The sequence below is a fragment of the Heterocephalus glaber genome, unplaced genomic scaffold, assembly GCF_053883595.1.
Source record: "Heterocephalus glaber isolate CG9 unplaced genomic scaffold, H.glaber_assembly_v1.0 deba00001689, whole genome shotgun sequence".
NCBI classification, from domain to species: Eukaryota; Metazoa; Chordata; class Mammalia; order Rodentia; family Bathyergidae; genus Heterocephalus; species Heterocephalus glaber.
Window position 1 is genome coordinate 9,063,230 of NW_028258414.1, and position 12,697 is coordinate 9,075,926.

At 47.9% G+C, this 12,697-nt stretch overlaps 1 protein-coding gene across 2 annotated transcripts in view; it reads left to right on the forward strand.

The window, feature by feature from the left end:
- The window catches only part of Map2k1 (mitogen-activated protein kinase kinase 1), a 63,121-nt gene that overhangs the window by 24,115 nt on the left and 26,309 nt on the right, over positions 1-12,697 (forward strand). The gene's annotated exons all lie outside the window — the stretch shown is intronic.

A 12,697-nucleotide genomic window follows, 5' to 3' on the forward strand; every position in this document is an offset into this window, starting at 1 on the left:
GTCAAGTGCCCCATCCTGTGCCCTCCCTACATTGGAGCCATCCTGGAAGTTTCTGCTCTCATGGTCCCTTCTGCCTTGGGACTCACTTTTCCTTTTCTTTGGTCCTTCTCTTCTTTTTGCTGTCTGTTGAACTAGTTTGGAATCTGGCCTTGAGTAAGAACAAGGCACACACAAAGCTACTATATTGTGTCTACAGCAGATTGGACTGAAGGTGTGGGGTGGAGAGGGTGTGGAGTGTATTGGGTTACAGGCAGTAGAGACAGCTTCAAACCTGGTGGTCTTAGGTATTTTTGGTCTTAAATGGCTTTCACCACTCTGCCATTGTGTATCCCCCCCTTTTTTAAAAAATAGGGTCTCGCTATGTAGCCCAGGCTGCCCTTGAACTCCTGGTAATCCTCCTGCCTCATCCTCCCAAGTGCTGGGATTGCAGGTGTGACCACTATGCCCAGCCCCCATCCTTTCTTGCTGATTCTCCACCCCCCCCACCCCCCACCCCCCACCCCCTCCCCGGCAAGATTCTTCCACTTTACTTTGCAACATAATTTAGTTTTTTGGTTTTTTTTTCTTTTGGTACCAGGGATTGAACTCAGGTCCCCTTGTGCTTGGGAGGCAGGCGGTGGAACCACTGAGCTAAATCCCTCGCCAACTTATAATATTCTTAATTCCGGTTCTACCCCATTGTGCAGAGGTTAGCTTCTACTAGAATGCCCTTCCTGCCTTGTTTTTTTTGGTACTAGGGATTGAACTCAGGACCTTGCCCTTGCCAGGCAGGTGTGGTGACACTGAGCTAAGTCCCCGGCCCCCTTCCTGCTTTTTGTTATTTAAATTTTGTTTATCAAGCTAGGTAATGGACAATTCAGTTCTCATCCCTCCAGAACTTCTGGGATATTCCGAACTGTGGGCGCTCTATGTCTTTGGCCCCTCATGAGAGAGGGTGCTGTGGGACGGACCGTGACCCCAAGTCTTTAGGGGTCAGGGTAAAACCAATTAAAAGTAGTGAAGGTTGTATTTAAATACATTGTGCATTTCCCTAGGTTATTTCTTCTTTGCATAAACAACATGAAATATAGGAGGTTTGCTTCCAGTGCTTGCTCATGTGCTTTCATTTTCTTTTCCCTCATAGGTGAGATAGTTTTGTATTTGTTTGGATGGTAACGTCTCTGATGTACATAAGTCTGTGTGACTCTGGACAAGTCACTTCTCTCTGAAACCTAGTTTCTCTAGCTCCAAAGTCAAGGATTGAGACTAAATGAGCAGAAAGCCAAAGCTTTAATTTAGTTTGTTTGTTTGATTGATTGATTGATCTTTTGGGTACTGGGGATCAAACTCGGGACCTTGCGCTTATGAGGCAGGCGCTGGAACCACTGAGCTAAATCCCTGGGCCCAATTTAGTTTTATTTTTGAGATGGGGTATCCCCATGTTGCTCAGGCTGTCCTCAGTTTTATCATCCCCCTGCCTCAGCCTCTTGAACAGCTAGGATTAAAGACAAATGCCACTACACTTGGCAAGTCTTGAAAATATCTTAGGCTTGTGGAGTATTTCACAGTTGTTAAGTGTTTGTATAGATACTCCCAGGCCTGTCTAGATGCTCTTTACATGGTAATAACTGACCCCAGGTGCTGTGTGCACCACGATGCTCCTTTTTTATAGGTAGAGAAACTGAGGTAGAACGAGCATGCTTTCCAAGTCTGTTGGTGCTGTTAGGGGAGAGCCAGGCTGCCTGTAGACTGTGATTCTTTTACCCCTATCCCCTTTTTGTGGTACTGGAGAATTGAACCCAGAGCCTTTACACTGAGCTACATCCATAACCCTCTCCCCTTTTAAAAAAAAATGTGTATATATATATTTTTGGTGGGTACTGGGAATCAAACTCAGGACCTAGTGCTTTCGAGGCAGGTGCGGCACCACTGAGCTAAATCCCTGGCCCCTGATTTTTTATTTTTTCAAACAGTGCCTTACTAAATTGGCCAGGCTGAGCTTAAACTTGTGATCTTAACTCAGCCTCCCAGAATGGCAGTAGTATAGTCATGTGCCATTACGCCTGGCTCCTGATCCTTTTACCTTTGACCTGAATTTTCCTCTGGAATTCTTGGTGTCTGGCTTGTGAGAATTCTGAGTATCAAAAGAGTCAGAAATGGGTAAAAGGTCTCATCTAGTCAGTCTTCATTGTTCAAGTCTAATTTTATTTTATTTTGAGACAGGGTCTCGCTATGTAATTCAGGCTGGCCTTGAACTCAGTACGTACATAGCTCAGGGCGGCCTCGAACCCACAGTGAACTTCCTGCCTCAGCCTCCCAAGTGCTGAGATTACAGGCATATGCCGCCATGCCCAGGTCAGGCCTAATTTTATATTGTGTTCTTTGTGTGTGTGTGTGTTCATTTTTGAAAGTTATTTTGGCCAGTTCTGGGTTTGATGGCTCTTTTCTTCTAGCACTTTTGAGATGTTATCTCCATTATCCTCTGGTTTGCATTGTTTCTGATAAGTCTGTTAGTGTGGGGTTTTTCTTTTTAATCTTGTGGTGTGAGCTTTTTTTTTTTTTTTTTAATCTAGGTTTTCTTTGTTAATTTTGGAATTTTTTTTTTTTTTAACAAGGTCTTACTATGTAGTTCAGGCTGGCCTTGAAATCACTAAGTTGCCCAGGCTGGCCTCAAACTCATGGTGATCCTCCTGCCTCAGCCTCTCAAGTGCCAGGATTACGGGTATATGTCACCATACCTCTTGAATTTTGGAAAATTCTTGACTGATATTTCTTCTGCCCTGTTCTCTGATTTGTCTAAGAATCTACTTATATGTGTTAGACCATTTGATTTTGTCTTACTACTCTTGTATGTTGTATTCTGATTTTCTTTTTTCTTTTTTGCACTTCAGTTTGCATCATTTCTGTTAACCTGTTTTTAAGGTCAGTCCTGTCCAGCATACTGAGGAGCCTGTTGATCTCTGATGGCATGTTTTAAACATTTCTAAAACTGGACACAGTGGCACATGCCTTGTAGTCCCAGCTACTTAGGAGGCTGAGACAGGAAGATCCATTGAGCCCAGGAGTTTGAGAACAGCCTAGGCAGTAGTGAAAATGCTGTCTAAAACAAAACAGAAATCTAGGATTTAGGGAATGTAGAATGTAGCTCGGTGATCAAGTGTATGGTTAGCATGGGCGAGGTCCTAGATTAAATCCTCAGCATCTCGTTAAAAATTAAAAAAAAAAATACCATTTCCACTTGATTCTACCAGTTTTCATCTGTGGTGAAATTCCTCTTTTGTTTATCCCTAGATGAGCCCTTTTTTTGGTGGTAGGGTGTAGTATTAGGGATTGAACCCAGGGCCTTGTACTGAGCTGTGTCCCCAGTGATATTCTGTTTTTTATTTTGAGACAATATTTCATTGCCCAGGCTGGGCAAGAACTTGTGATCCTCCTTCCTCAGCCTCCCAGAGTACTGGGATTACAGACTTGTGCCACCACCCCAACTATATTGTCCACTTCTAACACATTCATTATAGTTATTTTAAAGTCCCTGTCTGATGGTTCCAACATCAGGATCATCTCTGGGTCTGGTTCTGTTGATTGTCCATGATAAGATTATTTTCCCTCCATTTTGATGTTTGTGTCTTGTGATTTTTGAGTGGATACTGGCATTGTGAAGAAGAGAGGCTGTGCTGATCACCTTTATGGCTGGCAGTGGGTGCACTTCTGTTGTGCTGGGAGAGAAGGCGTGGCTGTTAGTGAAGAGTGGCGCTGGGTTTGGGTTTTGTTGTTGATGCTGTTCATTTCCGTCTACCACACTGGGTTCAGATTTCTCCAGCAGTCAGCTTTTATCTTGCGCTTAGAGTGGTGCTGAGCTGTGTAGGGTTTTTCCTCTCAGTATTCCTCCTGCGCTCTCACTGTGAACTGCCCCTTAATGCCTGGCCACAGGAGGTAGGTGTTTCTGCATGCTCTGTTCTCCCTGAGGTATAGACTGTAATTGCAGTATTCATTCATGTGCTGGGATGGAACCCAGGGCCTCGTCATTCATGTGCTGGGATGGAACCCAGGACCTCACACATGCTAGGCTGGTGCTCTGCCGCTGAACTAGACTCCTCAGCCCCCATTTGTTTCTTTTTATTTATTTATTTTGTTTTTGAGACAAGGTCTAACTTACCCAGGCTGCCCTTGACCTTTTGACCCTCCTGCCTCAGCTTCTCTAATAGTTTAGATTACAGGTGTGTGGTGCTACACCTGGCTTATAGTTGCTTTTTATGTAGTGCTAGGGTCAAGGCAGAGATAGGCAGGGTCTATGGGTTTTTTCACAGCATCCCTTCCCTTTCTCTGTGTGGCAGGTATACTCTACTCAGTATTTGTGGCAGGTCTTGGGGAAGAGGAAGATTCTTGTACCTCCCCCAGCAGTAGTAAACCTTTGCTTTGTGTTGCTCTTGAGCCTGGCTTTGGGCTTAGGTTATTTTGTTTTATTTTATTTTATTTTTGGTACCAGGAATCAAACTCGGGTCCTTGCACTTTTGAGGCAGGCGGCGGAACCACTGAGCTAAATCCCTGGCCCATTTTGTTTTATTTTTTGAGGCAGTGTCCAACTATGTTGCCCAGGCTGGTCTTGACCTCCTGGGCTCAGGCTATTTTGCTGCCTCAGCCTCCTGAGTGCCTGGGACTACTGATGTGTCCCACCATGTCTGACTGAGTCTAGAGTTTAACTGTGGGAAGCCGTACTTCAGTTCAGTCATTTTTTTGCGTGGTGTGCAATGTGCTTCACTGAATTTAGCAGGTTTTCCCCACTTTTCCTTGCCTCTGGCTGTGCATGCAAAGCACATTCTGGCCGCCTACTCTTCTCTGCCTGCTGACAAATGTGTAGGTGTGAAAAGTCTCGCAATCATTGTTCCTGAAAGCAGCCCTGGACCATCTGCAGGGCTAGTGACCTTGGTAGGAAATCAGCTGCTCCTGGGCCAGCACAGGTATGCTCTTTCACATTTAGTGTGTGAAACCAGTACAGAGAAGAAGAGCGTCCACGTGACTGCCACATGCTGTACTGCGGAAAGAGTTACAAAGGCTTTGGAGGTCAGAAGACCTGGGTTCAGCTGGGCATGTTGCCACAGGCCTGTAATCCCAGTACTCGGAAGGCTGAGGCAAGAGGTTCACTGTGAGCTGGGATTTAGCTCAGTGGTTTCGCCACCTGCTGCACAAGCGCAAGGACCTGAGTTTGATCCCCGGTATGAAAAAAAAAAAAAACCAAAAGATAATCACTGTGAGTTCGAGGCCAGCTTGGGGTACATAATCAGTGTCAAAAAAACCAACCCAACGTGAGTTCAGCTCTGATGATCATTTGCTCTGTAAATGTGTGCAGCCTGTTACCCTCACAGTTACAGTAGGAGAGTTGAGTAGGCTGGTGCCCAGGGCCGACGTTCTCCCCTCCTGGGGTCGTATCCTCCTCAGTGTTCCAGGGAGACTGCAGCCAAGTGCTGGGCCAGGCTTCTCAGAGTGCTTTGCTTCCCGTGTTCCATGGTGTGAGGCGCTGGCCATTTTTGCCTGCATAGAAACTTCAGTGACAATGATCGCATCCTGTTGTTTTCTCCTTGAGAATACAGGGGTCATTTTGTTTTCTGGGGTCTGCTCTGAGAATCTGAGAAGGCCCTCAGTAAGACAGTAAAAGGAATATAGGCAGCTAAGAGGAAATTAAACGAATTTGTGAGGAGAAATAAAAAGTTAACTGTAGCTGGGCATGGTGGCACCTTCCTGTAATCACAGCATTCTGGGAGGCTGAGGCAGGAGGATCACAAGTTTGAGCCCAGCCTGAGCAACTTAGCTAAGATCCTTTCTAAAGAAATATATATATGGAACTGGGGATATAGCTCAGTGTGAAGGCCCTGGGTTCAACCCCTAGTACAAAAAAAAAAAATCATTAAATGCTAGGAAGATATTTGTTATGTTGTTACTTGGTAATTGTTGGTTAATAAGAATAATATTTGAGGGCCAGGGATTTAGCTCAGTGGTTTCACCACCTGCTGCGCAAGTGCAAGGACTGAGTTCGATCCCTGGTACCAAAAAAAAAAGAATAATATTCGAGGGCTGGGGATTTAGCTCAGTGGAATAGCGCCTGCCTGGCAAGCACGAGGTCCTGAGTTCAATTCTCTGTATGAAAAAAAAAAGAATAATATTTGATTAGATTGAATTTATTGAGACCTACTGTGAGCCATGAATTCTGCTGTGATGAACTCCTTTAATGTCCTAACAGCCCTAACTCTCCCCAAGGCTAAGGCCTTTAAGTAATACCTGCAACCCCTGCTGACCTGGCTGCTGGGGGCAACAGGGATTCAGTCCACTCAGCAGGACTGGGGTGCAGGACCAGGGGCATTATGGGTTGTGAACGCATGGTGTGGTGGGTTTTCAGACCTGGGACTCATAGCCAGCACTCAGATCCAGAACAGGGCATGGCCAGTGCCCAGGGATTCCCCTCCTGCCTGATGTCAGGGTTCTCTGGAGAAACGGAGCCACCAGGAGCTGGAGCGGGGTTGGTGGTGGTAATATTCGTAGTTATTTCAGGGCATTGGCTCACAGGACTGTGGAGGCCTGGGAAGCCTGAAGTCTGTGAGGTGCGCCCGCAGCCCAGAGACCCCAGGGAGGGCTGGAGTGGAGGTCCAGGGGCAGTAGAGAGATTGGTCTGTTGAGGCCTTCACCTGATCAGATGAGGCCGGCCCACGTGTGGAGAGTAATGTCCTGCCATCAGAGTCCACATTTAAATGTTCGCTTCATAAACACACTGATGGAAACGTGCAGACAGCGTTTGGCACACTATCTGGGGGCTGTCGCCCAGCCAAGTTGCATCTAAAACTCACCCGCACACTCACTCCACTGCTCTGAAGGGTGCTGACTTTCCTTGTCTGCAGCTTTGGGGATTAGAACTGTGCTCTCCTTCCACCTGGCTGCTTTGCCAGGCCCCATGTGTACACCCTGGGGTCTCACTGGTGGGAAAGCGCCCCCTGGAGGCTGCAGGGTGGAGCTGTGGGCTAGGGTGGCTCCTTCCCCACCTGTCACCTGGGCTGGCCCTGCCCGTCGCTGCTGGCAGAGTCCAGTCACTTACTACATTGTCCCTCCAGCCACAGTGGCTTGACTTTAGAGACCCCAGTGCCAGTTTCCCCAGTTATTAGCCCTGTAGCCCCTCAGCAGGAACGTAGCTCCTCTGCTGCTGTCTGGGTCATGGTTATTTTCACAGCTCTCCCTTCCCTCTCGGTGTGCTGTTTTTATGGCTGTGGAAACTGAGGACCAGATGGAAGCCCATTTGGCCGGATTTCATGGACAGGGAGTGGCAGAGGTTGTGCAGAAGGTGCTGCAGCCACAGTCTAGGCGCCAGCCCCTCAGATTGGTCTCTGTGTCTCCCCCTGGTGTTTCTGCTCCTGGCCTGTTTCCTGCTTGCTTCAGTAGGTTCCTGCTTGCCAAATGCCCCATCCCCTCTCTTGGGCCCTCCGGCAGAAGCCTAGAGTGGGGTTGGTAACAGCTGGAAGAGTTTGGCTTGCAGCCCTGGCCTGTCCCTGTGGCTGACTGATGACCTCATTCTCTGTCTGGCCCTCACCTCCCCACCCTCCAGTCCTGCCTTAGTCTGTCTTCCAAGGTCCGAGGCCAGTGAGGTTGGCCAGGGCATTGTGGAGCCTTGCAGGAGTTCTGCTGCAGGACTTGGAAACCTGCCATCAGTGAGCTGTGTGACCTTGTGCTCTCTGGGCCTCAGTTTCCTCACCTGTGAGGTGAGGGTTGGACTAGGTGGTCTTTTGGGGGGATGTGTTTTGAAACAAGGTCTCATTATGTAGTCCAGCCTGGCCTTGAACTTGTTGTGTAGCCCAGGCTGGCCTTGAGCTTGTAGTTCTCCTGCCTTGGTCTCTCAAGTGCTGGGATTACAGGCGTGAGTCGCCATGCCCAGCCATGTGGGTTTTAAGGTCCCTTCCTGTGCTTCATTTTATGGTGCTGCCTGTGCCACTTGGTACTGGGGACTGAACCCGGAGCCTTCATACTGAGCTGCATCCCCAGTCCTTTTTTTCTTACTTTATTTTGAGACAAGGTCTTGCTAAGTCACTGAGCTTGAGAATCACTTGTGATCTTCCTGACTTAGCCTCCTAGAGTGCTGGGATGACAGGGGTGCGCCACCATGCCTGGGTATGCTGCTTATTTTAAACACTGAGCTGTGAAGGAAAGACTCGAGTGTGACTGTGTAATTAGGCTTGGCAGATGGGGTGCAGGAGAGAGAAGATGTTCTTGCCCATGGGAGATGCTCTTCCCTCCTTTTCCCTGCACCTCCCTGCTGTCCTCACAATGCAAGTGACAACCTTGTTTTTCTCTGCGTTCTCATTTCAAACCTGTAATCTTCTCCGTCTTCATGGACTGCTGTCTGCTGCTTCACAGCCCGGTGCAGCACACACATCACGCTGCTATCCCTGCAGTGAGGGGGCGGGGTGCTAGATGATTGGAGCTGGGTTTGCCTGGCACAGAATTATTGTGCTGGTTTTGTTTTCTGCTTTTAAATCTCCATTCTCATTTTTGCCAATTTTTGTTAAAACTGAGAGACTGCAAAGGAGGCGAGTTCTTGCTCCAAGTCTGGGGCTTTGCAATGTGGCTGAGGGGTGAGGACCCTCTTCCTCTGCTCACTGTTTGGAGCATGTCACCTTGGGCTGGCAGAACGAGCATCCCGAACACCACTGACTCCTGAGCACGAGCACCGAACGTGGTTATGTTATTGATTGGTTTCCTTCAGTGAACACCGAAAGCTGTTTTGATGCCAGGATCTTCCTTTCACCATTAGATTCAAAGTTTTGTCTTTCATTCTCTGAAAGATTGAAAAACAAAAAAAACTTTAAAAGTGCTTTAAGAATTATTAAAGGAAGCCAGGTGTGGCCCATGCCTGTGATCCCAGTACTTGAGAGGCTGAGGCAGGAGGATCTGGGCTACACAGTGAGTTCAAGGGCAGCCTGAACTATATATATAGTGAGACTCTGTCTCAAAAAAAAAAATTATTGGGGCCAGGGATTTAGCTCAGTGGTGACGCCACCTGCCCTGCAAGTACAAGGACCCGAGTTCGATCCCCGGTACAAAAAAAAAATTATTAAAGGAAAGGCAGAGCTGGGCATTGTGGTGCACGCCTATAGTCCTAGCGCTCAGGAGGATGAGGCAGGAAGACTGCTGTGAGTTCCAGGCCAGCCTGAACTACATAAAGAGACCCTGTCTCAAAAAAAAAAAAAAGAAAAAGAAAAAGAAAAAGCATAATTTCTGGATCCTGCTGTTGTCTTGGTTCCTCCTCCCCTCTCCTTAGCTCCTTCTTCCCTCCTCTCACCCGAACATTAGTGTAGAAATGTGTGGACAATTTCACTGTTTCTGCCCAGCATAGTGTCACACGCCTGTAATCCCAACACACCTGGGAGTCTGAGGCAGGAGGATGACAAGTTTGAGTTCCACCTGGACATCTTAGCATGACTCTATCTCAAAATATAAAATAGAAAGGGCTGGGGATGCAGCTCACTATGAAGGCCCTGGGTTCAGTCCCTAGAACTGTCACTGGTGGAGAGCCCAGGACGCCTATACTAATGACTTGTAAATTTGGTGATGCTCTTCTGGCCCAGTGCCCAGCCTTACCAGCTTTGTGAAGAAGGTCTTTACACTGTGGCTTGGCACACGGTCTAGCTGGCCATCCTGGGTCGGTTCCTGAGCAGCAAGTGAGAAGTGAGAAGGCTGGCACAGGCATCAGAGAAGGAAGGAAGGGGGCACAGGGCCCAGGCTTTGTTTTCTTCCTGAAGGTGCAAGAATGGCTTCTTCTTTCATCCAGGGAAGTGAGCGGTCGGCACTCCCTGTGCCTCACCAAGTGGAGCAAGTTTCCTGGTGGCTTCTGTTGTGCCATTGCCAGATTGGGAGCCGAGGAGACAGAGTCCAATCTGGGGAAGGCCCTGTGTGCAGGGCACACTGTCTTCTTGTGTGATGGAGCCTCAGTGTGTTAAATGCTGCAACTAGGATTCTTATCTTTGCTAGTAAGTCGCCTCAATGGAAATACTGAACTTTTAAAAAATGTAGCTCAGGCCAGGGATTTAGCTCAGTGGTTCCACTGCCTGCCTCGCAAGCACAAGGTCCCAAGTTCAATCCTCGGTACCAAACAAAAAAACAAAAAAAATATTTGGGCTGGGGATTTAGCTCAGTGATTTCGCCGCCTGCTGCACAAGTGCAAGGACCTGAGTTCGATCCCCGGTACCAAAAAAAAAAAAAATGTAGCTCAGGCCGGCCTTGACCTTGCTGTGTGTGTGGCCCTTGGCTGGCCTTGAACTCATGGTGCTCTTGCCTCAGTCTTCCTGGGCTTATAGGCATGCACCACCACACCTGTCTGCTGTTGGGTCTTTGAAGAGGCAGTGCAGTGCAGTGTCATGTAGGGTTAGAGGTTCTCTCTCCCCAGGTTGACCCTGGCTGTGCTGGGTACTAGCTTCTCGGCCTCGGGCAGTTTACCTCCCCTGCCCAGCTTCAGTTTGCTCACCTGTCCTCATCGGGTGATAGAGTGGGTTAGTAAGTGTAGATCACTCAGGAGAGTGTATAGTGTGAGAGGAGAGCCCATTGCCTTCTGGCCAGCCCTCCCTCTTGCTGCCTCAGGTACTCTGGGGTGTTTTTTTTTTCCCCAGTACCGGGGATCCAACTCAGAAACTGGTGCTTGCCAGGCAGTCATGGCACCACTGAGCTACATCCTTGGCCCATCTGGGATGTATTCTTGACCTCACTTTTGGTGATCCTGCCTTTCCACACAGCAGTGACCTCATCCAAGGCAGAGCCATTTCTCTCTCTGTACTTGATGCGTGTATCTAGATGTGGCCCCTGGTGGGCCTCTTTGTGCTGAGAACCCCAGAGGTGCCCACCGTGCCCTCCCAGCCACCTGTGCTCTGGGTCTTCGCACTGAGGGACTAGGGGCATTGAGACTTATCCCAACCTGTTAGCGCACGTTCGGCACATACTGGGTCTCGAAGTTTGGAGCCTGAGGGTGTCGAGGTTGGCCCAGGGGTTCTGAGGAACTCTTCCTGGCATGTGGATGGCTTGTGTGTTTGTGTGGCACCTCCTCCACACATACCCTGACCACCTTTCTCTTAAGGGGCCACAGGTCCTGTCTGACTAGGACCCCTCCCCTTTTGACCTCACTTAACCTTAATTAGCTCCTGACAGACTTTTTCCAGTCCTATTGGCATTCAGGCTTCCATGTGTGAATCTGGGGACGGGCATAATGCAGTCCATAGCATCAGCCCTCCTTCCCGGAGTTACCTGGGCAGGAAGTGAGTGACATCAGCCTGCATCACCTGTCGACTAGGCCCCAGGTGCCGTGTTACCTGCAGGGCAGTGCTGGTGTGTGGAAGGGGAGGTTTGTGGGGTCTGTCTTCCTGTCTCCTTGCACTTGGAATGATGGTGTGAAGGAAGCATGGAAGATTATACTTACTCCGCCTCCAAGCTCAGAGCTGCTGTGTGTGTGTGGGGGGGGTGCACATATTCTGAAGTGTAACAAGGCCTGTCTTGTTACCTCTGTCACTGTGTCATTGTGTAGACCAGGCTGAAATCAGATGAAACGCAGTGGAAGCTCTCTGCCACCTCACAGCAACAGCAAGCACTTTTTTTTTTTGAACCAGAGATCAAACTCGGGACCCTGCACTTTCAAGCCAGGCACAGCGCCACTGAGCTAAATCCCAGGCTAGCAAGCACTTTTTAGTTCTCTGTTAGATGCACTGAATGATGTCTGGTCTGCTCAGATAACCATGCCAGGTGTGTGCCCATTGCCACAGCACCCCCTGGTGAACTGGTGAACTGCATGCACACCCAGAGCCATTCATACTGCCAGCTGGCATCATAGCCAGCAGTACATTTAAAGATGGGTGAACTGAGGAAAATGACTACAAATAGAGTGATTTTCTTTTCTCTTTTCTTTTTTTCCTGGAGCTGGGGATCAAATCTAGTGCCTTCCTTGTGTGTGCTGCTAGGGAAGTAAGTACTCTACCACTGAGGTGCATCCCCAGGCCTTTTTCCTCTTCCTGTACATGAAGTTAAAAGCTCTGGAAAGACTCAGTAAAGCCAAGTCACTAAAATACAATACTGTCAAGTTAGGTGAGCAGTAAGATGGGAGGAAATCCTAAGACTAAAATTTTATGTCTTGTGATTACTCTACAGGCGTCTCCATTTTTACTTCATTGTGTGAAGTTAGGATGTGGAAATCAGAGAGAGTTTATATTCTGGCTGGTGAGGATGATGTGGCGCTCTTATAGTGGGCCCTAGTCCAGAGGGTCTTGCCTTGTGGTAGAGAATGCTCTCGTGAACACAGACTGATTGGTGTTATGCCAAAGTAATTTTAAAGATATCGTTTTTTTAAAAAAATTCTTTTATTGGTACATTTTAGGTATACAATATGTTTACATTTATCATTGGGTGCTTGTACCTGTACATGATGTATCTTAGTTCTTATTTTTTTTTCCCATTACCCGTGTGCCCTTCACCCCCTCCACCCTTCCCTATTTACATAGATTTTGTTTCCATTTTTTTTCTTTTCTTATAATTTTTCCTTTCCTTTCTTCCCTTTCCCCTTCCTTTCCCACCACCCACCCGTACACCTCTGGACCTTTTCCTATTTCAAATTATCAATTATTCATTTTAATCATTTTAATCCTTATTTACACTTTCAGTTTCTCACACTAGAGAAACTATTCGGTATTTACACATGTGTCCTGTT